Here is a 27,458-nt window from a genome sequence, read left to right on the forward strand (position 1 = left end):
AGGGGCCAGAACCTGTGCTGCCCAGCGCCACCCTGTGGGAGTCGCCCTTCACTGCGCTCCTCTGTTGTCTAAGGGACCACAGCTCTGGGCACCCTGCTGCCCAGTCATACCTGTTCACATTTTTACACTAGCCACTGGATGCAGGGGAGACCCAGGAAAGACTGGGTGCTTTGTGTTCACACTTGGCACCTCATGGCCACAATGATATACAGGGGACCCAGCAGCCAAACTTTTGTGACTCCTATTGGGGAACAGGATTGGGAGGACTTTAGGAAATAGCAGTAAACCGTTCCAAGATTTTAAAAGTAGAGTCTCTCTGTCTATGAAGAAATATATCTTGGCAACAAAGTACAAAGAGCAAGGAGTCTACACAGGCAAGAAAAGAGAGGTTAGCCCCATCCTCGGGTTCCCTTACCCACATCCTGCTTACCCTGGGTCTGGGTCCCTATTGCCTGTCACATCTCTGGCGAACCAGATCAAAGGAAGGATCCCAAAGCAAGCTGGTAGATTCACAAAGCTGGGTCCCAGGGGGCACACATGGGGGTGGGGGAGGCCAGGCAGGACAACCTGAGCATGACAAGGTTTTTGAGTACTTAGTGTATGCTAGACACACTCCAGGCCCTTCCACACATGATCTTTGCACCGTTACAGCAGCCCTGACATAGGAGGTAGCCTTAGCCCATCTTACATATGCAGAGTAGACACACACACACCTCACCCCCACAATTAACAAGGGTCTGCATTTTACGTGTGCTGGAGCCAGTGTGTGGTATCAAGTGTCTTATTGTCTTTGAGCCCTGATAGCTCCATCTGTAAAAGCAAGAATCAAAGGCCCAACTCTGCGGCTGTGATAAGCCTAGGAAGAGAAGGGAAGGAAGAAGCAGAGCACGTGACCGGAAATAGCTCTTTCCCACCTTCTAGTCCCATGAGAAACACACATCCTCCCAGCTGCTCCTTAGCCTCAACTAAGCAGGCAGATGCCATTAAGATTCCTGTAGAACACACTCTGAATTCAGTAGCATGCCTCTTTATACACAGGTATTGTTGCTACTAATTTGAAAGGCCAAAGGCTCTTTACAAGACGTACCTCAAGCTTCAAACTAAGGGCTGGAGGGATGACTTAGGCAGTTAAGAACGCTGACTGTTCTTCCAGAGGTCCTGAGTTCAATTCCCAGCAACCACATGGTGGCTCACAACCATCTGTAATGAGGATCTGATGCCCTTTTCTAATGTGTCTGAAGACAGTGTACTCACATTCATAAAATAATAAATCTTTTAAAGAAAGAGAGAGCCTGAAGATTACCGAGAAAGACCCCAGACTATCACTCCCTGTGGAGCCAAATTCCTCAGTCCAGGCTTCCCGCTCACTCTCAAGGGTGTTTGTCCATCTCAGAGGCCTGGGGAAGTGGGGGTTGGGGGGTGGGGGACGACACACAAGGACTCTGGAGAAGGAGGCCCAGCCACCAGGCCTGGCTGGCCTCTCCCTTGCCCCTTTGAAGTTCCCAGCATGGGGTGGGCTGGAAGGAAACCCTGGGCCACAGAGGCTGACTCGGGCCTCACCTACCCCCCTACCCGGCCGCCTCCCCCCTCATTGTGCAGTCTGGCTGGGCTTTTGTTGCCAGAGCCCTGGCAGGGGACAACCAGGGACCTGGCCTCATTATGTGCCTGACCTCAGGCACACCTCCCCCACCCAGGGCCTGGGCCTCCTGGAGGCCTCCTCCTTGGGACAAAGGACCAGCCCCCAAAGCAGCTGGCGGCCTGCGCAGCTCTTTCAGGGGGGAGCTGAGGGGCCTAGAGGCGGCTGGTCTGGCTTTGATGGTTCAGAAGGTGGAGGAGGTGCTCCTTTGGAAACCTTCCTGTTGAGCAGACAAAGCTCATGGGAAGCCACTGAGGGTTAATACAGAGATGTGGTCTTGGGGTAGGAGGTTGACCTCACTTCTCTTTGACCTTCCAAGATTCCCCATAAACAAGTCACTAAGGGGGTATGGAGTAGACTATGTTGTCTCTGTCTGTGTCCCGGGTTCCTCTGTCACCAACTTCTCGGTACAGAACCAATGTCACCCACCCAAGAGATGACTAGGAGCAAGTAAGATAGCTCCAAGAAAGAGGGAAAGCCAGAAGAACGGTAACATCGCCCTCTGAAAAGAAATCTTTTCTAATTACCAGCCTAGCAGATCCTGAGCACCAGGTAGAACCATCTAGAAGGTTGTACCAAATTGCTTCCTTCATACAATTTATTTGAGGACCTGAGCTTTGCACGCCCGACTGGCACACGGGTTTATTGTGCACCAATTTTAATATCAAAAGACTCTAGGGAAATTTTTTGGAGTGTTTTATTTGCTTAAGATCCCGGAGCTGACACAGGGATTCCCTTGAGCACAATGGGACTCAAGTCAGGGAGCAGCAAAGCAGGGCCAAGCGTGAGTGAGTGCGTGTGCCAGAGTTGCACGGTCACTCGTGTTTTGAAGCAGGTGTGCCCCAGCATGTGCATGTTGTCAATGACACAACAAAAGGCCGGCTGAAAGCTTCACCTAGGGAGCAGGCAGACAGCCTGAGCCCGCGGAGAGGGAAGCGGCCTGGTTAGTCCATTGTGGAAAAGAGATGCCTTTTAAGGGACAAAAGGTGGAGAGGAAAGAAGCACACACCAGAGAGGCAGGCACATCTGTATCCGCTATCAACTGTCACACTGGCCCATTATGAGGTGTGTTCTGCAGCATCAGCATCATTTGGAAGGAACACATGCATATGTGTGCAGACACAGGAGTGGTTCCGGGGTTGGCCTGACTCTACATTGTCCTGCCCAGCCAGGAGACTCGGAACAGCGCTCTTACAAAGACATCGATTTTCCTCCTTCCTTTCCAGAGCGAGATCAGATGAGCTCCCGGAGTGACACATCCTCAACTTTTCAGTGGGGGTTTCTTGTTTGTTTGTATCGTGATTTTTTTTTTTTAGACTGGGTCTCTAATTGCGCCTTTTTTTTTTTTTTTTTTTTTTTTGGCCACATGCATCTCCCTGGCTTCTGGCCCCCCAAAACAAGGAGGGCATGCACTGATTATCTGTACTTGCAGACTGCTCACAGGGCATCCTGGGCTCAAAGAATGCCAGGGGGTTAGGAATCGGGGAGGGGGGTTGGAATTAATTGCCAAGAAAACACAAGGCTGTGCTGTGACTCTGATTTCATCAATTACCATTATCTCTCTGTGCAGGTCTGCCAACCATCCCCCAGATTCGGCCCGGCTTAACTTTCTTTGCCAGTTGCGATACCCCGTCAGATGCCTGGCGCTGCCAGGCTGCCTGCCTGGGCTCCTTCTGGGCTCTTATCAGCCTCCCCCAGTCGGCCTGGTCCGCACAGCTGTTCCAGGCCCCCAGTCCCTCACTTTATCTGCTAGCACAGACCTGGGCCTGGCAAGCAGTGGGCCCAGCGCCTGCTCCGCATTCCCCAGGAAGCCCTCTGGGAACACAGACTCCCTGCTCCCAAGCCCTGGGAGAGTTCATTACCAGCCAGGGTCCCCAGCTCAACAGTCTAGGTGCGGACCATATCGCCAGCCCGGCCGCCAGAGCCGCCTGAATCATTAAAACTCCAACCTTCTGAAGGGAAGAAAGAACAAAACCACAAATTTAGATTAATAAAGCATTTGTTGATTCTACAGCAATTTAGCAGGCCCCTAAGAAACCCACCAGAGACCCACGGAGCTCCAGTAATTTTCTGTTATATTATCTTTCTTGTAAAATACTTCCCCAGACAGAGTCCCCAAAGGGGCTCAAATATCACTGTGACTAACCAAAATCAATGTGCACTCACCTATTGACATTTTTACATAGTTTTTGGATTTAGTATCCAGCCGAAAACACAATCAACTCCTCTGCCAAGGAGCAGACAGGCACTTAGCTAGCCAGCTATTAGTGTTACAAAGGAAAAAATGCTGCCACCCAGGGGAGCCAGGCAAGGCGCACTGACGTCAGGGGGTAATTGGGTGTCTGAGAGAAATTGCCAGCGGCTGGCCGGCTCCCCCGGGGGCTGCACAAAGCTGAGCTGTAACTCTAATAAAGGAAAGGAAATTCTAGAAAAGGGGGCCTTGCTACAAAGGAGCCCGGGCAGATGCCAAAAATAGCCCTTTGGAAATAAATAAATAAATGTGGCCAAAACATATAGATCTGAGACATAAAATAAATCACCCCTCAGAGGACCCGTTCTGGCCTCCCCTCTCTGGACATCTGAAGTGTTCTGCTCTGGGCCCCTTCTCTGGAAGCACAGGGAGCCACTCAGGAAGAGGTGTGCCATCCACTTTGGCACACATGGGGGCCTTCTAGAAGAACATAACTTTGTAACCCCCTCTTTCCCAAAGGTGATCCCTTTGTTACTTTTGTTTTTGTTAAGGCTGAGGGAAGAAATAATTTCTATTGTTTGGTTTTTTTTCTTATTTTTAGGTTAGCATGAGGAGGGGCTCAAAATGCCTCCAATTAAATAAAAAATATCAAGTTGCCAGCTGCTCGACCTCCTTTGGAAGAAGTCAACGGGGATGGACAATGGGTGGAATTTTTTTGCCCAACAGCTTAACCAACCACTGACTCAGGGTCAGAGGCTGTGGCACAATCCTGACAAGTCCCAGCATTTCCCCCAAAGGCAGCCAGCATCTGCAGAGGATGATGAGCAGGAAACAGCATCTGGAAGGCCCCAGGTTGGGGTACTGACCTCTGTGCCATCACAGGACCAGAGAGGGCCTGTGGCCTACAGGCTTCTTGGCCAGAAGGGAGATAGAGGCTGGCGGGGGGGGGGGGGGGGGGTGAGAGTTCGAAGGTCAATTTCAATTTTGCTGTTATGCAAGAAAAATGGGACCAGAAGGCTTTTATTAAGGGCACAAACGCACGCACGCGCGCGCGCACACACACACACACACACACACACACACATACACACACCAAAAAATGAAAAGGAGGGGAAAAAAGCAAAACACACTCAAAGCTTCTTGGAAATTAGTCTGAACGAATGTCTTTACCTAAAAATGTCGAATCAGCATCTCAGGATGCTTTTGGTGTCCAGGTCTCTACTGAGGCTCCTAGGGCTTGCTGGAGGCAGAAAGCCCTCCTGGGGTCTACTCAGAGTCCAAGCCTCACTCCTGTGATCTGATCAGCCAGGACCCCCAAAAGCCTTCTGGCTGGACATGTGGGGCAAACCCTTTCAGGGAAGAGCCTCCAGTACTGGCATGAAGGAAGAAAATCAGCTGGGGAAAAAGACAGAGAGCCTGCAGCGCAGACCCAGGGGAGGCAGGCAAAGCTTTGGAACGCCGCAGCCAGCGCCCTGGCGCCAAATCACAGACCTTGAATCAATGATGCAATTGCTTAATTAATCAGCCTGCTCGGGTGCGTGCAGAGGGTCTCTGTGAGTGTCTGACCCAACTAACTCCTGTTGGGCAAGCCTCCCCCTCCTCGGGGCCCTTCTGCAGGGCCCTCGGGACCACAGATGGTTGAACACCGTCTGGGAGTCTCACTGAGGGGAGAAAATGTGAGTTCCTGAGTCCCCTGTGTGATCCAGTCACTCTGGCAGAAAGGAGGGAAAAGGAGGGGGAAGGAGGTAGGAGGGTCTTATCAGCAACTTAGGATTTCTTGGCCTTGGCAGCTGCGAGTCAGTTCTCACAATGTTATTTCCTTGTCCCAGTCAATGAGACTGTAAAAGAAACACAGAGCACAAGACCGCTTTTCAGCAAGCCAGCGAGTGCCAGACTTAGACAGGCAGGGGCCATTTAAATTAACCTTGAGCCTGAACACATTTAAAGGCTTGGGACTTTTAAACACAGCACGGAAGGTGAGTGTGCAGCTAGTTGGGGCCGGGACAGGGCAGGACACATACAAAATGGGGGCGTGCGTCTAGGTGAACGTGAGTCCAGGTGAGCATGCACGTCAGACAGGAGGCATCTCTTCTGTCTCTTCCAGATGTCAATAGCAAAAATAAAGTAGCTGGCAACCTTGCTATTTCCTGTTCTGATGGCCCCAACAGACAGAGAGGGTTTGAAACCCGTCCTCACATGTGATTGGACCGTCTCCAAGGTTGATTTTCTCATCTTTAATGCACAGAGGGGAAGAGAAGGGAGGAGAGGGAAGCAGTATCTCAGAGCGACCCCAAACGGTTAATGATAATGAGCGGGGGGCTCTACAGGAGTTTAACAGCTCTGAAGAAGGGGGGAGACCCAGAGAGGGGCCTGGCCAGAGGTGTTTCAATTACCAAAAAGGAAAAAATCATTTATTTTTAAACAATATCCCTCAACACTGGGTGTTTAAAGAGAATATACTCTGGCCCCTAAAATATCAAAGTGAGATTTAAAAATAGAAAAGTCATTTCCCCCCTTCCCCGTTGCAGATTTTACTGTAGCGTTCTAGAAGGCAGATTAAATGAAGGAAGCTCAAACACACTCAATTTTGTCCTTTAGCAAATTCTTCTCTTTCACTCTTGCATGAAGAAAAAAAATCTCCCCACAGAGTTTTTCTCTTCTTCCTGGTGTGGATCTGGGCCCCTGCAGTGCCCTGTGTAATTTCTAGTTCCTCAGAATTCAGGTATTAATAAAGACCCCATGGGGACTTCCAACAATATAACCCTACATTTTGAGGCATTATGAAAGGAAACCCCCAGGGGTCTGTGGCTCAAATTTCTGAAATGTAGGCATTGTAAAAGGCACCCCAGGGGATGCCCGCAATAGAAATCTGCTGAATTCAAAGCATTTTGGAAGTCCTGGTGGGAGTCATTACTCCCACTGGAAGCTTTTTACAAAACATGTGTTGCTGACATGTTGACAGATTGCTCAGTGAAGTGTTTAGGTGCATGCACAAGGCGGGCCTTTGGAGACGCTCGGCGCTGCCAGCGAGTCTCCCAACGCTGGAACCGGTACCATCCATATTTCATAATGGGGGAGGCCGCTGCAGCGAGGGACTGGAGACGTGTTCTCCACACCTGCAGCCAGTCTCGCACCCCTCCGCCGAGGAGCAGTTTGAGTGGGCTGGCCCAGTCCTCGCCTTTGGAAGCTGGTCCGTGCTGCACAGCTGTGACGGCCCTTGTATCTCTGCCAAGGGCTCTACTGAAGGAATCTTGAAGCGACCTCACTGATCACTGCAAGGCAGCAGGCAGATCAAACCAAGGAGGGGGCGGCAGGGACCCCCCACCTCCACCCCCTGCCCTCGAGGAGGGGCAGTGTGGCAGGGAGGGGTTTGAACTCAGGCTTGCTGGTCTTGACAGCATGAAGCTCAGGAAAGTGATCTGTGACTTTAATAAGGCAGAGGGGCTCAGAGGAATTAGCTGCCTAGGTGATGGGGGCGGGAGATGGATGGAAATGCATCTGTGGCCTGGTGGGCTATGGGCCAGGCTGGGGCCCTGGGGAGGTCGCCTCACCTACAGCACCACGCACTCCCAGACACACATCTCCAAAGAGGTTTTCCGCCACAACACCCTCCCTGCCTGTCTGCCCCCCCACCCTCGTATGTGTGTGTGTTGGAATATGTGCCAAGCCGAACTGCATGTTTGTGTGTGTGTGTGTGCATGTTGTGTGTGTGTGTGTGTGTGTGTGTGTGTACACATGCTTTCCCACACACTATAGCAGGATAATGTGCCATATGCTCATGCTCATAAAATTTTAAAGGTAAAAGCAGATGTAATTTGACAAATGCGTGCATATGTTGATAGGAACACATGCACCAACACACACACCCACACACACACACACACACACACACACACACACACACACGCACAAAGCCCACATTCCAACACTGAGCCCTTTCCCTCTACCTGGCTTTGCTTTTACCTCAGGACCTCTCCCCATGCATCCAGATGAGGGCAGAAAGCTGCTGGAGCACACAAAGACATCTCCTGAAATGTCTTTCTGCTTTTTGTAAGGTGTTCTCTTGGAACTGTACCGGCTACCGAGTTGCTGGTGTGAGGTTTTCCTTTGCTGAGGTTTTTTTGGAGTGTGGGATGAAGAGAGATCACTCTGATTTCCATACAAACATCTTTAGGTAAGACCTACACCAAGCCCAGCTCCCCTCCCTCAAGGACTTTACCTCTACTACTGCTTGGGTACTGGACACCCTCCCTCTCCTGGGGGCCTTTTTGTTCCTTTCAGAAGTACATTGTATCTCCATGGACAAATGGCTTTTCCAAAAAGGAGGTACAAGATTTCATTCTCACAAGGTCCTGAGGAGCCAGAAAAGACACACCTGCTAAAGTGCCTGGAGAATGGGCTTCCTAAGGTGTCTTCCCTGAGGAGGCCCAGCGGACTTAAGGAATTCCTTTACCTCTAGGCCAAGAAGCCTCCACAGCTTGCACTGCCCCGGGCTCCAAGGCTGCCCCAACTCCCTGGGCAAAGTGTTGTGTGCTTGGTACCTTAGAAGACCACCAGTGACCAACACTGAGGAACCACATAAAGAATACAACACCATGACTGCTAGTTTCCCAAGCTGACCCTCCACACTAGGAAAGAAAAGGTCCTCCAGAGTGGACTTGGGAAACCTGTTCTGTAAACAGGAGCAGCTGAACCCAGGCCCCAGGGACCCAGCCTGGCACCAGCTACGTGACTACACCAGGATCGGGAGACCCAGCACAGTGAAGAACTAAGAAGGTCTCATCCCTTCTGGGATATCACGGCTCTGAAAAGTCCCCACTAGACACGCCACACCTTACTGAAAAACACAATTTCTGGCAAGAGTAACCAATTTATCCCAGTTTGCTGAGACTTTCCCCATTTCAGAAGGAAAGGACATTTTAGAAATCTCTTCAGTCTGTGTTAGAGAGATGGCTCAGAGAGATGGTTGCTCTTCCAGGGGTCCTGAGTTCAATTCCCAGGGAACAACATGGTGGCTCGCAACCATCTGTAATGGGATCTGATGACCTCTTCTGGTGTGTCTAAAGACAGCTACAGTGAGTGTAGTGTACTCATATACAGTAGGTAGGTAGGTAGGTAGGTAGGTAGGTAGATAGATAGATAGATGGATAGATGGATAGATGATAGATAGATGGATAGATGGATAGGTGATAGATAGATGGATAGATGGATAGATGGATAGATGGATAGACAAATATAATCTCTTCAGTCAATCACAGGTAAATAGGGATGCTCTGTTCCTCTCTGCCCTCCCACGTACCTACACTCATCTCCATGAGACCAAGGAATATCGTGGAGCCTGGTACTTGATAAGAATTCAATAAACAGGTGTTTAGCCTATGACAGTGCTTAGCTACATGGAGCCTTTTGTCCTCAAGGTCTGGAGGAAGAACAACAGTTTGTGCTTCATCACACAGAACAAATTGTGCTCTACGAAACAGAAGCAATACAGCTCCACACGGAAGGCACGTTCCAGATCCTGAGAGAACGTGCCTCGGCCTTCACTGAACTGGAAACCTTGAAACCTAGCTGCCAGGGTAGGAACTGGGATAAAAGGTTATAGCGCCCAGGGACTTCTACACCCCAGAGTCCTTTCTGCACTGGCCTAGAAGCATCTGTATAAGCAGGTTCCAAGGATACCATTTCCAAATGGCCTTCCCATGGACCCTCTCTCACACCTCACCCTTCCAGCCTCTTCCGGCCTGAGCCTCTAAGGTCAAATGAAATTGGAGTGGCCAGTGGGGTCTCCTTTATGGAGAAAAGTGTAAGAATTCTTGCAATGGAGCCTGGAGAGATGACTCAGTGGTTAAGAGCACTGACTGCTCTTCCAGAGGTCCTGAGTTCAAGTCCCAGCAAACACACGGTGGCTCACAACCATCTGTAATGGGATCTGATGTATCTGTAATGGGATCTGCTGTATCTGAAGACAGCTACAGTGTACTCATATAAATAAGATAAATCTTTTAAAAATACTTGCAACGAGTAAAGAAAAAGGCCTCAGTAAGCTCGCCTCCTTACATGCAAGATGGGGGCGCAGGCAGCCGCCTTCATCCCACATCATATCCCAAGAACCCTCCAGGTAGATGTGAGACCCTGGGCCAATACGGTAAAGAATCACACACGGTCACATGGAACTGGAGGGGTGTCAGGAGGAAACTACCCAGGACTCTGTTACACACCTGTACACACTATAAAAGAGGAAGTGCTAAATGATATCCAGCATTGTATAAGGTCACGGTCTCTAGGAACCACAACATGCTACCAAACAAGAGCCAGGAGAGCACGCCACGTGAGCAGGACCAGGAACTCCGCATCACGACTACTTTTACTTTTGCCTGTCCTTAGTAGATCTTCCACTGTAAATTTCTAGAGTGTGCATGATAAGGGGAAATGCCTGAGCATTCTGAAGAGCCCTAGGGAAAAAAAGAGCGTAGAGTTCTTGCGGGGAGATCTGAGAAGGCTCCCAGAATAACCAAAGCAAGAGTCTGGCTCTGCTGGAAAAGCAGACTAGGGTGGTGCTCCAGGCAGGAAAGCCATACCAAAGGAAACAGAAGACAGAGGGAGAGCAAGGGCTGAAACTAGAGGCAATACAACCACAAATGGCTCTTTAGGGTGAACTACAGTATCATAGGCACTGGCCCATCACCATGGCCAATGATGAGAGACCATTGCGCACCTTAGAAGTGCTGGTCTCCATCTGACAATGAGATACCATTCCAGATGGACAGGACAAGCTTTCGGCACTCCAGCGCTGCTACAGCTGTCTGGCCAGGCCAGCCCAACGCTCAGGTAGAATCTGGTCCCATATTCTAAGGGCTGCATTGCTTTATTGGGACGAGGGCATCACCGCCTACGTCCATGCCCACCGATTTTAACAGAGTCAGGTGCAGATTGGGCCCAGGGCCACCCACCACCTGGAAGCGGACTTCTAGCTTCTAGCCACTGACAGAACAGCTGCCACCAAACGTAAGAGTCCAGGTGTCAAAAGAAAATTAAAATAAATGACCCTGTTGTCACATGTTTTATCATCCGTTCATAAAATATGCAAAAGCACATAGAAGAAAAATAGGTCAATTCAGTGGGATTTACTGTGATAAGGAAATTTAACCACCACCTGAAGTACCGCCCCGTGGCTTAGGAAGGCTTGGTCTGCCTAGCCTGGAAATATGAAGAGTCTAGAGATGGACCTCAAGTGGTGGCCAAGGGCACCAACAACAGAATAGCATCTTCTGCCTCAAGTCTCAAGTGATGACCAAGAACTCTGAAAGAAAAAGCCATCAACAAATACCCAGACGGGTTCCCATAACTTCTCCACAGCAGTAGAGACCTTTCAAAGATATACCCCATGTCACCTGTCGTCACCTGCTCCTTCCAATGGCTTCCCACTAGTCTTAAGATAAAATCTCAGCTTTGTCCCATACCATTAAAAGTCTCCCACCACATGGTCCCAAATGACCTTCAGCCTGACCCCACCCTCTGCCCTCAGGGCTCCCAGGTGCAGGCAGGTATTTGGGAGTCTCGGCTGCTACTCTAACCCCAGCCTCTTCACGCCCCACCCACCACCTTGCCAGCCTAGCCCTCAGCTCTCCACTCCATAGCTCTCACCCATTGCTATTCACCTCTGACACAGAAAGAAAGCCCTCGGAGGCCCAACTATACATGGAAACTCGTTGTGTGTGTGTGTGTGTGATGTTTTACATAAAATACAATTTAGTATGTAATATGAAGAAATCTGATTCGTTTTTATTTGTTCATTTATTTACCTATCCAATTTAAAAAAAAAAACATCAAATCAGGGCTTGAGCTATAGCTCAGAGGTAGGACTCTTGCCTGAGAACCTAAGTTCAACCCTTAGTCTTGCTAAATAATAATAATAATAATAATAATAATAATAACAACAACAACAACAACAACAACAACCTTAAATTAACCTCTCAAAAAAGAAACTCTTGTGAAGGTGCCTGGCTGGTACCCTGGGCACTCCCTGTTTCTGAGGGACGGCCGGGCATGCTCGCTGCCCTTCTTCCACTGCCTGCATACTACTCAGACCCAACATGAGAGCTTGCTCAGAGCTTTAACACCACTGTGGCTGTACCTTTCCCAGAAGCACTTAGGGCAGCCGTGATTTCCCCACCGTGTGTAAGCTGTTTAGATTAATATCCACTCCTGCATACACCACCAGCTCCACAATGAGGACAACGCTTGCTTCATTAAGGACCCTGCACATTGCAGGTGCTCAGTAAACATTTGTTGAGGGAATGAATAGACTAATAACCGCATGAACGAACAGGCCAATGGTCAGGGTGCAAGCATGCTCTTCAAAAACAAAAGCAGCCCTTGCAGTAATCCTGGACTTCTGCTTCTCCTGGTAGATTTAAGTAGCTTTTATAGCAAGCATATGTAAGACACCTACTATGCTCTGCCTCTTGGAACTGAAGCATGAATATAAACAGGTCTTACTTTCTAGCTAATCAGCCAGAAGCAACAGGCACAAATGCTGATACTGAGGAAAGAGGATTGTCATGAATTCAAGGTCAGGTTAGTCCCAGCTATGTAATGAGTTTCCAGAAAAGCCTGGGTTATAGAATGAGGTCCTATGTCAAAGAGAGAGAGTATGGGGCTAGGTGTGGATCAGTTGATAATATTTCTCTAACATACACAAAGCCCCAGGTTTCAAGTCCCAGCATCAACAAACTGTACAAAATTGGGCCTTCCCTGTAAACCCAACACTTGGGAGGGGAAGGCAGGAAGATCAGTAGTTCGAGATCTTTCTTGGATGCATACAACGTTCAGTCAGGTTGTGCTACATGACTCTACCTTAAAGACAGCAACAACAAAATGAAATAAATAAAATTCAAAAAGTTCAGCACTTATTTTTTGAGGGGTAGACCCTATGGGTGTGGGGAAAGCTGAGGAAACAGAAATGGACTATACACACTGTTGTTCCCTGCGATGCATCTCCACAGAGGTCCTGAGGTCAGGACGGCCCCAGTGCCAGGCAGGTCCAAGATGGATAGAGCAGAGACACAAACTAAAGCCTCTGAGAAGCAAGGGTATAAGATGCCACTGCACACATCCCAGAAGCTCTGACCCCACACTGAGTGTGGTGTCCACCACTGGCCCCATCGCAAGCCACCTCCATAGCTTCACAACCAGTGCACCAGTGCCCTCAGTGGACATTTTGTTTATTGAGTACTACTAAAACGGTTTGTGTGTTTGCATCTCCTGAAAATTCATACTGTGAAAGCTAACCTTGCACTGAGGGTTATGCGTGAGGAGCAGGTAATTCTGCTGGGTTATCACTGCCCCGCCCCATGATGGGATTAGTACCCATTTGAGAAAAGCCTGAGAAAGCTTGCTAGCTCTTACTTGCCCTTCCACCATGTCAGAAGACGTAGATGATGACATCTACAAGGCATGGGTCCTCACCAGATATGGAATCTGCTAGAACCTTGAGCTTGAACCATCTACCCCAAGAGCGCCGGACAATTTCTATTGCTAGTGTATTACCTAGTCCCGGGTCCTTTGCCATAACAGCCAAAATGGATGGAGATTTTTGCTGGCATCTAGTGGGCAAGGCCAGAGGTGCTGCATGTCCTGCCAAGGAAAGAACGGTGCCTTTATACCTCCGATGTATGCCTCCCTAACTGCTACCCTGTAGCAGGAAGCTCTAGCAAGCACCCGGTAGCTGAAAACAACCAACCAGCAAATGTTCTCTCCCAAGACGTGGCTGTTGCAGGGCAGTAAGGGAAAAGCACCAAGGACAGCTATACAGGTCTGAAGAGATGAGGGCCAGGTGTTTCCAGAGAACTCAGCCCCCACCCAAGCTCTCCCAGTCTCCAGTTTGCTTATCACTCTCAGAGTCTTTATCACTGGAAGTGTGGTCACAACTTCTGCACCCAAAAGAAAGCTCATGTGAAATGCAAACTCTTGCACAACCCAGAACTGTCAACATAGAACTTTTACGTTCACCAGACTCCAAGTAAGATGCAAGTGCTTAAAAGACTAGGGGGCGTGCTGGAGAGATGGCTCGGTAGTTAAGAGTATTGAACTGCTCTTCCAGAGGTCCTGAGTTTAATTCCCAGCAACCACATGGTGGCTCACAACCATCTGCAGCGGGATGCCTTCTTCTGATGTGTCTGAAGACAGCTACAGTGCACTCACATACATAAAATAAATAAACCTATTAAAAACAAGTCTGAGGGGCATCTTTGGAAGCCACTGCAGAACGGGCTCCAGGACACTGCTGTCTAAAGATCATCATCAGCACGCAGGGAAGGTTCCTTCTTCCCCAACTCCTCCGGTCTCACGTTCCCTGTATCTGGTGAGAGATGGCACCGCATCTCCATGTAGAACAGTTGACTGCCATGGGGATTTACAGGTGGGTCTGTTCCCACTGGTGGGCAAACACAAGAAGCCACTACAGCAAACCCAGCAGGTATTCGGAATAAGGGACACAGCTGGGGAAGGTCCTTGCCCCACACTATAACCTGTAAGTATTGTACTACGTAGATCCGTCTCTCCCAGCTAAATGAAAAGCCACTGTGGGGGCAAGGAAGGTTGACTACCCTTTTATAGTCCAACTATGAAACTGCGTTAGGCCCAAGATCTGTTCCCAAGTGAACACCAGGGTTACGGTTGTGGGAAGAGATGGGCTGTGGTAAAACGGATGGGACAGGGTAGACAGAAGGCTGGGGGAGGGGATGGAGATAGGACGCAAAGGGATGGGTAAGCCTCAGTGGGGAGAAATCGGATGGACTAGAACAGTGCTGACGGATGGAAGGGAACAGAACAAAGGCTAACCCGACAACGGTCTTTCTCTATCAGCCATGAAAACAGGGCCTCTGGGGAGGCATGCATACGAACATTTTCTAAACAAGCACTTGGAAACAGTCTAAATGCCCAGCAACAGGGGACTTGCACAGGCCATGGTACACCACACTAGGCAGTGCCATGCTGCAGCTAATAAAGGCCCGGGAGTTCTCTACAGCAGCTCTGGAAACTCTCTGAGGCACAGTGCTGCGTGAAAGAAGCAGTCTGCAGAACCAGAGACCCATCATGGCACCGGCTTATTTTTTAATCAAAAATCAATACGACACCATTTCCGTGGATGCAGGTACACTACCTTTTTCTGTGGGATGTGAGACGCTGAGGATGGTTAAAACACAGTATGATTCTACAGGCTGCCTAAGAAGAAGAAGGAAACCTCTGTAAATTAAGCCATAAACCCCTACTTGGAAGATGTACTTTGACTTGGGAGATGTTCAAGTATAACCACGAGCATGTTTGGTTTTATGGAAAATTACAGGTCTCGAGATAGGCAAGCCAAAAACAGTAGCAGCAATTAGCCTGAGGGCTGGGAACCGGACCAGGCCTTATCTGGAATCTTTGAAACGCCGCTTACAGGAGGCATTCTTGTGTTGCTAGATTGCTCAATGGTGTTTTACATTTTTTAAAGAAAGAAGAACTGAAGAGCTCTCTAAGAGGTGCTGAGACGCCGATGACATAGCATTAGTACACGAGACATGGGCACCTGGGGTGCGTGGCACGGCCAGCTCAGAGGTCCAGAGGGTGAGTGAGCAAGTGCCTGCTGCAAAGCCCAGTGAGGAGGGAAGTTCTAGGAGAGGCCAGTGGGGAACGAGTCACTAGAAAAAAGAAACAAAAGGGAATTTGATTTGGAGAAACAAGAAGTAGCAATGTGATCACAGCCACCACCATGGCTCTTGAGGGCCACAGTCGGTCTCCTGAATGTTACCTCTTTGCCCTTGATGCGCTCTACAAGAAGCAGAATGAAGAGTGACAATGGCTGCTTAAATGCACAGCTTGTACGGGACCTCCTCAGACTCTGGCTTTGTGTCTCTGGCTTCTATACGCTCTCCTAACTCCATCTCACATCCAGCTGTTCGCCAGGCCTGCTGAACCTGGCCTACAGCAGCCATACCACCTTGCCCTGCGCACAAACAAAAATAGCTTGGAGCCTGGAGCACAGGTCCCCTTGCTTTATCCTCCGGGATCCCTGGAGCAGCTTGGTCAGCGCACGAAAACAGTGGGCGGTAGAAATACACCGTGCGTGGGGGTGGGGGGTGGTGGGTGGTGGCTCGACTCTGCTGAAGCGTCTTCCAGCTTCTCCTTGATTTTTCTGCTGCCATTGTCTCCAAGAAGCCTCAACTGGAATCACATTGGTCCGGGTTGGTTAAGGCCAGTGTGCCAGTTCCTGCAGTTGCTAAGCAAGCGAAGGGCTTCATTGGAATGATAGCCTATTCACAACTCCATCTATGCGAACAAAGTGTTGGCAGCTTCAATGTGAGTAACAGCACCTGTCAGGACCCACACTTTCCATCTGAACAGTGTGCAATGTTAGCCCAGGGAATCTGTGGCCAGATCCGTACAGAATCAAGTCACAGACGCTCAACCTGTCCCAAGGAAAGCGCACCACAGGAAGCCGAAGCTCACGACCAGGCATGCTCCAAGAGTCAGCACAGCTCCCGCTGCCGGCACATAGCAGCGCAAGAAACTTCTAGAACCGGGGGTGGGTAACCAACATGAAATTTCTAGCTACGTGCCTCCTGAGAGTCACACTTTACCTTCTTCATCCAGCCCATCTGTAGGCGGCAGGTGGGAGGGAGGGAAGGGAGGCAGACAAAGCTGGCTCTCCATGGGTCCTCCTTGCCGCACAGTTCCCCCTACAGCATCCCTCCCTGCTGCCTCTTCCAGCAGTCAACACTGGCTCGTTGGCTCCTGAAGATGTGAAACCCCCTTCTCAGTTCTGTGAACAGGCCCCTTATTAAGTGTTTCCCACGTCCTGGTTTGAGTGGACCATCTGCTTTCCACGGGGACCCTGCCAAGGGTATCCTTTGAACCTTTCCTGCGTCAATATGTGCACGGCTGTTTATTCCACCTGTGATGACATGATGAAGAGCCAGTTGTCAGAGAGCTCGGGGCTTAGTCAGTGAAGAGCTTGCCATGCAAACATGAGGACCATAGTCTGATCCCTAGCACCCATGGAAAAGCTGGGTCTGGCACACATCTGTAACTCTAGCGCTTGGGTGCACAGAGGCAGACAAGTCCTAGATGCTTACAGGCTGGCCAACCACCCTACTGAAAACAGTGGGCTCCAGGTCAGTGAGACTCAATCTCCAAAAACAAGTTGGAGAGCGATCTAGAAAGACACTCAACATCAACCTCTGACCTCCACATGCACACACACCCATGTGCGCAGGCATTCATAGGTACATACTCACATACCACTCTTACACCAAGCCCGAAAGGAAAGGAAAGCTAACCATGAGGCAGCAGAACGGATCACCCAAGTGGCCAGCACATGACCCTCCACAGTCTTTCCAATAACTCATCCCAACCACAGCACAAGGTTCTGCAACCAAGACTATATGGGTTGGTGACCCTATCTTCACCTTCTGCTCCACAGTGTTCTCATGGACAACCAAACTAGCCCTGTAGTTTGATAAGGGGGTGGGGAGGAGAAACTCCACAGGTGCAATCAGTGTTTGTTCCGTTTGTGGCCCACCTCCAAGCTAGCATGCCATGTCCTGCTTCTAGGACCGTGGTAGTTTTCCACCTTCTGGAGAGTATTCCTCCACTAGGCATTTGCCCTTCTGCTTCTACGTGTCTATCATCTGTCTCCCTGCCGGGACTAGCAAAGCATTTCCTTGACCCCTATTGTGTTCCTGACACCTAGCTACGGCCTAGTGCAAGGTACAGACTATAGTGAAAACTGACCTTATGCCGTGAGGAATGCTCTGTACCCTGGAGCAATGTCGTATGTTCTATGCCTTCCCGTGACTTCTGTTCCCCTGGTAAGGGTGTAGGGGAGACATCTAGCCACAAGCCTTAACACCAATCAAGCAGCATCTAAGAGGTCATCCAGGAAATGTTTCCCAAGCACCTACTGTGTGTCAGGCTCTTCTGTGAGGTCAGAGAGAGGCACGAAGACAAAGGTGGAGACAAGAAATCCAAAGGAAAAAAGTTTAATTTATAATTTCTAATAGCAACTACCGGGAGGAAAATTAAATGAGACGGTTCAGCAGAGAATGGAGAGAAGTTGGTAAGTTCAGAGAAATGCAACACCTAAAAGGAAATTGAGGAGAGACCACATGGAGCCCTGTAAGAGCCTCCAGGTAGCATAGAGAGATGGTACAAGGTCCCTAACAATGCAAAGCATACTGGCTCTTATGTGTTAAGAGACACAGACAGAAGGGAGAGGCAGGCCGGGTCATCAGAGAAGATGCAGTGCAGGGGAGAAAGGTCAGGTCTGAGCAGCATTTACAACCACTGGGAACCATGCCTAGGACGGGGTTAGGTAACCATGGCAACATCTCACCTGAGACAGCTTCCCTTCTCCCACCCACCACCACCCAGACCCTGGGTGGGCTTCAGTAGGTCCTAGCAGGTCTGTTTTCGTTACCTTAATGCTTGCTTGTGCCAAAAGATTCAGGAAATCTCTCGGAGAGACCCAAATTTTGCACACACAGGGTGGTGGGGTGAAGGAACAAGCTGAGATGTGCATTCCTCAAGGCAGCTAGACTTTCCACCCTCTCTTTCCCCCAGTGCCCCAGAGCCATGATGTCATTTCCAAAGGCAGAAGATTCTAGCCAGTCAGCTCCACACTGAGACTATTTAACACAAAGGGACACATTTTATAATCTCCGTATGTTCTCCTGAGCCGGAGTCTGGAGCCTGGACACGCTGCCAAATGCTTCGACCAAGAATCCTGTGTTATTTAGGCCAGTGCTGGGGCTATGCTCCGAATGGCCTTGTTCTTTTCTATCCTGAGCCCTGCCTCCTCAGCGTGTCCCTTCTCAATAGGAGCTACAAGGAGACTTGTCTATGTTCAGAGGCCACAGAGCCCAGGAAAGGTGGAATCACACTGCGCACGAACCCCTGCTGGCTACTCGCCTTGAACTGCCTGCCCCAGCAGGAGGGAAATAAATTTGGTTGGTTTCTCATTTTGTTTGGGATGTTCTTTATTTTGTTGTGTTAGGGTGTCATTTCAAGGATGCCAATCAAAGTTTGAAACAATCTGGAGAGGAAAAAAAAAATCAAATAAACAAGTACCCATTCCTGGGTTGCTACCCACTTCTCACCCCTCTACCTCTGTAGTTTCTGATGCCGGGCTTGCAAAGACTACCACCAACCAGGAAGTAGTTTCTCCTTCAGAGACATGGTCCATGTGGCTTTCAGAACTGGCTCTGATTCTATCCCTTTGAATACTGAGGTCAGCGGTTCTATCCCTGCTTCTTCTTGTCACTGGTACATGGCTTTGACACAGATTCTCCCTAACCCAGAAGCAAAGCAATGAATGAGCTACTTCAACTTCCCCTCACATCACAGCAGCAGGCCCTAGCTATGGTGTTGGTAACCAAACCTAGGCTTGCTAGGGAAGCACCCACCACTGAGCTACACCCCTAGCTACAGCCATACCCTAGCTCCTCCCAGGGATCACAGCACCCAGTCTGGAATCTCTACTGCTGCTCAAGGTCAAAGAGAAGTTCTTTCTCTCTTTAAGCTGCTGCCAGCTGCCTACATCTGTCCTGGTTTCCTACATCAGCAGCACCGTACTTCCTCTGGGACAACTTGACATGGCCTAAGCCAATAGTCCTCACTCACCACAAGCAGGAGATGCAGGAAGACTGAGTCCGGCAGCCTTCACAGCCGTCCTTTGATTTTGGAAGACTGCCCTAATTGACAGAAACAAGATTGGGCTTAGCTTGCTGACCCTGACCACCAAGTAGTCCCCACTTCTTAATTTGCAGCCAGGACTCGGGCCTTTCTTCTCTGTCTTCCAGCAGTATGCAAGCAAAGGGGACACTGTCTGTTGGGCATCCTTTGATACGGCCTGGGTCTGCTGGCCTTTCTGCTCTGTTTTTTGCTCCACACTGCTCATATTGGCCTTGAACACTGGGCCTATATCACAGGGGCTAAGGGCTGACCAGCTCCAAGTTTTGTCTAAGAAGCCCCTGGGGTGGTGAGAGGCTAGGTGGTATGAAAGGAAATCTCTACAAGAGTGGGAACCCCACAGGCTCTGAACGGCAAAAGATCTGATGATCTCATGCACCGTGAGCCTGATGCCGGGCATATGACAGCATCCAGAGCATCTGGTACAGGATCATGGCTTCTTGGCCTGTGGAGTACAAGCTAAATAACATTTGTGAGATGGTGATGGATATTTTGTTCATTTCAAACCTTCCCTTCCAAGACACCACAGTCAAAAACCTACCATACCCAGGCACAGTGCATATAGCATCTGTGGCGGTTACCCAGAATGCAAAGCACCTTAAACTAGGTGTTTCCATGTTCGTCTTGCAATAGGCACCCCTTTGCTGTTTAGATATAACCCCCTGCGGCAATATTGGCAAACGCTGATCTACTATGTGCTCTGGCCATAAGCAAAGGCGACCTTAAGAACAGAAAAGAGAACAAGATCCAAGCCTGGACACCAAAGAACATCAGGAACAGGATGGGTTGGCAAGCTTTCTGATCTTTGCCAATCTGGTAGGTTAAAAACGGCATTTCCCTGTGGCTTAAATATATAGTTTTCTTATTATAAATGGAGCTCTGAATCTTTTTAAATGTTTAAGATCCCACTAGTATTTCTTTTTCTGGTTCCATTTCTATCCTTTGCACATGGGAGATATTCAAAATATCTAACCACCAGTGTGGTAGCAGCCAATCAGAGCGGGCACTGGCCCCTGGCAGCTCTGTCCTCTCCAGTGGCTTGGCTATGGCTCAGCCCAGGCCCTGCCTGGTTTTCTGTTGATTTATTGACTATCTGCTTATAGAAACTCCATACACATTGAGGAATGCATCCTTTGCCTGTGATATGTGTCTCGTTTGATTTACTATGGCAGATGTGAAGCAGTATTACAGTTTTGTTTTTATACGGTTTAATGTTTCTATCTTCTGTTTTATGGCTTCTAGGTCTGGGGTTATAGTTAGAGAGGCCACCACTCACCCTGGCCCTATTAAACTGATTTCTTAACTCTCCCTATGTTTTCTTTTAGTATTTTTAAGTTTTCATTTTCTATTTAGATCTCTGATCCCCATGTGATTTACTCTGGCCTGAGGAGTAAGAGAGGTCCAGTTTCCTTTTATTTCAGGATACCATGGCCACCCTGCTAATCCTAGTCCCAGTTCTTGGGTAATCCATGTATCCTTGTGCCTTAGGTTTCCAGCCGCGTTTGGACATACTCTGGGCTTGTCTCCAGCCTCCTGCTCTGTCCCTGGACACTTAGAACCCACTGGCTCCAGCCCGAGCTGACCTGGGCACCGCCCCTGCCACACTCCTTTCCCTCAGCACTTCTTCCTGCCTGTGCTTCACCCCCTGATCTCAGGAGCTGTAATCTGTCCATAGCTGAAGAAAGCCACTCCACTCCAACTAGCTAACATTAGGTTAATATAGGAGAAACTGAGCCTTTCCAATCACTGACCTGCCTCTTTCCTTCTTTCTTTTTTTTTCTTTCTTTCTTCCTTCCTTCCTTTCTCTTGTCCTTCATTAGTCAGTCTTGTCTGTTTGTCCCTACCTCTGTACATATGTATGTCATTTCACTAGATTTGTGTCTCTAGCTTCTATACATCTGGTAGCTAATCTCACTCCTTGCTATGTTCTTTAACTAGATACTATATGTACACAGGAAAGCTCCTAACTCGAGACTGCTCAAGCCCCCAAGGCCTTCTGAGCTGTCTGGTGTCAGTTCCTCACAGTTAGAAGAAAGTCAGACCCCTAACATATCTGTTTGGCAGCACACTGCCCAGTGGCTGGCTCCAACTCTTCTCTGTATTGCTCAAATGGAACCTGTATGTGGGATGCCCCACACCGTTAAGGCAGGGAGGGACCCCAATGCTATTAGAGCAAGAAAGAGGCCTAAGCTGGCACACCAGGTCGAGCCCTGGCCAGCAGCAGACAGGAAAAAGGCCAACAGAGGTGCCAGTTTTTGTGCAGCCCCAGCCCTATAATTGGGACCCACAGGTCACTCTGGCTACAACTGAACAAACCAGGGCCTAATTAACTTTCCCCTTGGCTTCAGCAATGGCCATATCTCACCTTCAGCAAAAAAGAATGGCTGGCCTTTCAGAGGGTCTGGGAACGGCCCTGGGTCCCCAGGAAGAGGTAACAATAATAACCCAGGAGCATGGCTTTTTAAATGGATTCTTCGCTTGTGTTTTTGTGGTTGGCCCTTTAGGAAAGATGTGTCTACAGCTAGACTCAGACCTGTACACAGCCTCCAGCCTGTGCTCTTGAAACAAACAAGTCAGACCTCATCAGTCCCCTTTTTGTTCAAAATTTATTATTCTGGGTGAGCTCCTTCAACTCTGAGCCAGCCCCAGCTATCCAGTGCATAAATTGGGAGTGAATGGCAAAACTACTGCCTCTTGCTACGTTTGCTGTAGAGACATGTGGAGAGCATTCATTCATTTGTTCATTCATTCATTCATTCAGTAATGATTTATTAAGTACCTCTGTCTGCCAGGTACTAGATTAAAATATAATGGAAAACAACCAATGTGGCTCTTGTCCCTCTGAAGCTTAATGGGGGACATGGACAATAAGTGGTGAACACCATTACAGGCTCCCCACAGAAACTGACAGGGGCATGGACCACAGGCATATAGTTACAGAGTGAGCAGTCAGGGAAGATGGTAGGGGCTTTTTGTGTCAGGCAGTCTCACGGGGTTCTGCATGCAGCAAGAGCTGCATATGTGCAGAGTGGTCCATACCATGGGATACGGAAAGAAGTGTTTTCTTATTCTTCACTCTGGGCACCAGGGGCATGATGGGCCTCATTCCTGCCTCTTTTCAGCTACTGTGTAGCCTGAACAAAGTCAGAGATGAGAGGACAGAGGCGCAAGGGAAGAAATCAGGCTCAGATAGGCACCAGTCCGGCTGGCTTTGTCTATTGCATGGAGCATGTCCCTACAGCCTCATATTAGACCCCACGGTCTTTCTACAGAGGCTGCACCTGCCTGCCCTTCCCTGTGATGAAAAGCAAAGAGGCTACTACCTCTGAAAGCCATCAGTAGCTCAGCTTGGGAATGGGGATTGTTGCAGGGTGGGATTGGCAGCCAGCTTTGGGCACTATCAGAAGAATCACTGGAAAAGTCAGTTTTAAAATGTTACAATGGCATTGACAGAGCACCCAGCATCCTCGGGAGGGCAGCCTCATTCAATTAGGCCAAAGCTACGATCAGCTGAAATCACAGACTAGCCTCACAAGGTAGCACTGGTACCAGGAAATGATAAAAGATTCCATCTGAATCGAGCCTAACAGTCCACAGTGATCAGCTTCAATGGCACATAAACATTGGAAGCTGCCCCTGGCCAAATGGAAACCTGCTTCTGAAGAGCCCCAGGCAGTGCCCAGAGACCCTTTCTGAAGTCACTGGAGTCCCCCAGCTCCCTGCTACAACCATTCCTAGCACTTTCATGGCCAGAACATCATCACAAATAGTGTTTGGGTGAATTTCAGACCTCTTTCTGTTCCAATGTTATTTAAGACAGTAGAGCCTGAATTAGTGGGGATTTTCCATAAGCTGCAATTCAAGGGGTCATCAAATGCAGGGCGTCTCCTAACAGGGTGCCCATGAGTCACATCTCACCTGTTTACAGTATGTAGACACTGTCCCAACCACCTGAGCTTCCTCCCCTTGAACACTACTATGTGAAAGTAAGAACCCCACTCTCTCACCCCACCACAAAAAGGACACTGCACAGTGACATAAAAATCTACCCAGAAAGGCTAAGTAGGCAATAGTGTTGATTCTTGGTGTACACTTACAACCCCAAGCTTGGAGACAGACATCTGCTACCCCTTGGCCAGGGGCTGGAGAGAAGCAAAGACAGAGAACATTAGAGTTTCCTTTGTCTTCTCATAGCCTAGAAATACACACACACACACACACACACACACCCTCTGTGTATTGGGAGCAAGGGGAACAGAACTTTCTTTTAAGTTCATGCTTCAATAAACAGATGGGCCAAACATGGCCATTCGTGCCAAGTAGCAATGACACCCTCTGAGGCACTGACCAGAAATGAGGATTCCTTAGGAGAGGAAAGGTGCCAGGTAGGGTCATCCTTAAGACGCTCATTGTCACCTTTACATAGAAAGCTTCCCTTCCCTGAGTGCCCCCCTTCATCTGGAATGGTCCCTAATCCCTGCAACTCTTCCCTCCCACGCTGAGGAAGCCAAGCACTGCCCCCTCCACCTCTGTTCCCGGATGCTTCAGATAAAAGAGTCCAGCGGCCCTGGTATGGATCACAGATGTCCCCTGAAGACTCATGTGCTTGGGGGTCTGTGTTGCCAGCTAATGGGGTTTTGGGAAGTGATTATGAGGACTCTGACCTAACTGATGGATTGATTATATAATAGAATTATTGAGAGGCAGGGCTCATTCTGGGACATGAATCATGGGGGGAGGGGGGGAATGCCCTGAAAGGATATACCAGGCCCAGTATATACATTTTCTCTCCTTCCTCCCTTCTTCCATCCCTTCCTCATGCCTTCTCTCTGGCTGCCAGGAGATGAACAGGATTCCCCTGCCTCATTCATCCCCCATGATGTTCTGTCTCATTGTGGTCCAGAAATAACAGAGACAGATGACCTAGGACTGAAATCTCTGAAACTGGGAACCCAAATAAATCCTTTCTCGTTTAACCTGTGTTTTTCTGGTGTTTGGTCACAGCAAAGAAAAGCTGACTAACACAGGTCCCGCTGCCAAGGAAGTTTTAAATAAACTACACTCATAGCTCAGTAGCTAGGAAAACTCCAGGAACTCATTTTAACCCCCAGCATGCCATCAAAAGGCTGAGTGTGGTGGTACATGCTTGTGATCCCAGGGCTCAGAAGGCAGAGGCAGGTGGATCTGTGGCACTCGCTGGCAATCTAGATACCATAGTTTAAAAAACAAAACTCAATGAAATATCCTGTCATTTAAAAAGTCAGTGAAAGATCTTGTCATTTAAAAAAAGGAGGCAGATGAGAAATGACAACATAGGTTGAGCACTGGCCTTCACATATACATAGTCTCATGTGCGTGCACACACATACATATATATACATACACACATTTTTTATCAAAGAGAATAACAGAGTCCTGACTGTCCTAAATTTTCTTTGTAGACCAGGCTGGCTTTGAACTCACAGAGATCTATCTGCCTCTGCCTCCCGAGTGCTGGGATTAAAGGCATGTGCCACCATGACCGGCTACCCATATTTGATTTTTAAAACAACCACTGCCCATGAAAACGCCCATCAGAGTCCCCGACTCCTGCCACACCAGCTTCATAGATGGGCTCACCTTTTCCACATCACATCAGGAGAGACAGGTGGTATTGTCCTTGGCCAGAAAACTCTCAACATCGGGGAGAGTTTGGTATCCAACAGCCTCTGATATGTATTATAGTCCCTCCCTCCAGGAAGGAGAGGGGCTAGATCAACAGCCGACAGCCAATAGCATAAGCAGGCCGACGGGACAGGGAACCACCATGAAACCCCAAAGCTCAAGAGTTTGGTGAAGATGAGTACAGGTAGTTAGGAGGGTGGTGGGCAAAGGGCAGGAAGCTTTGAGGCTCCTTCCCTACTCCTCACCCACAGCAGTATGTTCATATTCTCCAGAACAGCGATTAGAGCAAGCTGGTATTTATAGGAAACTTGTTTCCTTGAGTTCTCTGAGCCACTTTGGCAAACTGTTCAAGTGTAGGGGAGCACAGGACCCCAGTTTATCTTCTTGATTAGATGCACAGCCAAAGCTTGTGGTTCCTATCGAAAGTGGAAAAACAGTGCCAGGACTGAGCCCTCGATCCAGAGCATCCAAGGCTGTCTCTAAAAGGGCAGTGTCACAGCTGGATTAGATCAGAGGCCACTGCTCAGCGGGCTGGCTGCTGGTGGGGAGAAATCCCTGCCCTGATATGTGTGTGTTCTGTGCCAAGTACCACGTGTTAGAATCAACTAGACACTGAGGGATTGTTGTTGTTGTATCAGACTGAGCATAAGACTATCTTTTTGACAGGATCCTCACTCAGCAGAGCCCTGGAACTGCCAAAATCCCTAGCGTGGACCTCTCTGGGATGTCTGTATCCCAGCATCCTCTTCTGTACAGCATCCAGTGGGGAGGAGGGCTCGTGATGCCTATCAGCTGATCAACAGGCCAACCAAGGAAGCTGAAGAACCGCATCTTGGTTGTTGATCAGTTGTTGGTTGGTGTTTTTGAGACACGGTTTCTCTGTGTAGCCCTGGCTAACCTGGAACTTTGTGGAGCAGGCTGGCCTCGAACTCAGAGATCTGCCTGCCTCTGCCTCCCAAGTGCCATGAACACCTGGCTATTGCTACTGCATTTTTTTAACCTCATTTTTAATACAAAAACAGAAACCAAGTTCTCCATGATTCTTTATGCTAAAGCCCAATGCACAGAACCAAACTGATAAACGGAATAGCCCGTGAACTGGCCAGGACACCAGAGTACCTCAGGATGAAAGGCTACGTGCTCCACACACAACAGCCTGCAATGCAAGAAGCTGCTGGAGTGTGTGAGGCCCGGACAGGGAAGGGTGTGGAGGTAAGGCCCAAACAATTTCCAGTGGTTCGTTTGAGTGATTCTACAAGTCCCAGAGAGAGTCCTGCACATGTCTCGCCCATGAAGCGCTCAGCCGGGGTGATAATGAATTTCTTCAGGATGCTATTAAGCAAAGTCACTGCTTACAGTCTTACTCCCTTCCAATGCTCCAGGTTTTGAGGGTGTTCCTAGGTATCATATATCACATCCCAATGGAGGTCGTTAGTGGGGTCCTGTTAGGAAGCAGGCAGGGCTATAGTAGGTACCACAAACATCAATATAATGCTAGGCACCCCACAAACAGACTCCTACAGAGTTCAGCCTGCTGGAGGCCACGAGCTGAAGCAGTTGGCCGCTGACTCTTATTTGTACATGGAACTCAGCTCCGGCGCCTGCCTCTCCCCATCTCTGCTCCAGAGTCTCGTGATTTCTTCTCCACACAGAAACACTAGTGTTGTTAAAAGCATGGTAGACGGGCACGAGACTCAAATTGTTACTGAGAGCTGAAAGAGATGGAAGTGACGGACAGGGTCCCTTCCCAGGGATCTGCTGAGATGAAAAATGCTTCTCGGTAGAGGCCCAACCAAACCTAATGGCCTTTAAAAACAGGGTAAGCAAGGGCTTGGAGTTCAGTAAATTTGATCCCAAGTGGATGACATTCTCCCCGGCTTTAGAAAACGGACCCAAGATTTAGAGGCCCCTTTTCCCAAAGCTAGCATCCAAAAATGACCATGATGAAATGCAGGCTTGTGAAAAGAATCCAGAAATGCATGTGTGGCTGGGAGACCCCAACACGTGCTCACTGCTCCCTACCCACCAGAGAGGGGGTGGGGGAAGCATGCGCTCTGCTGAGCCGTAAGTGACCCCTCATGACACCATGTCCCAGCTCACCCTCCAAAGTGTTGGATGCCTTCGGAATAGCACTGCCGTTACCTCTAGCATTTCTCTTACCGAGGAGGAGTGTGCCAAGCCTAGAGGTAGTCCTGGGTCTCCACTGCACAGGTTGTCCTTGATCTCCAAAATTTA

The 27,458-nt window shown here is 49.1% G+C and overlaps 1 protein-coding gene across 2 annotated transcripts in view; it reads right to left on the reverse strand.

Moving 5' to 3' along the window:
* The window catches only part of ZNF423 (zinc finger protein 423), a 286,423-nt gene that overhangs the window by 162,262 nt on the left and 96,703 nt on the right, over window positions 1-27,458 (reverse strand). The gene's annotated exons all lie outside the window — the stretch shown is intronic.

The sequence above is a fragment of the Micromys minutus genome, assembly GCF_963924665.1.
Source record: "Micromys minutus genome assembly, chromosome: 24".
NCBI classification, from domain to species: domain Eukaryota; kingdom Metazoa; phylum Chordata; class Mammalia; order Rodentia; family Muridae; genus Micromys; species Micromys minutus.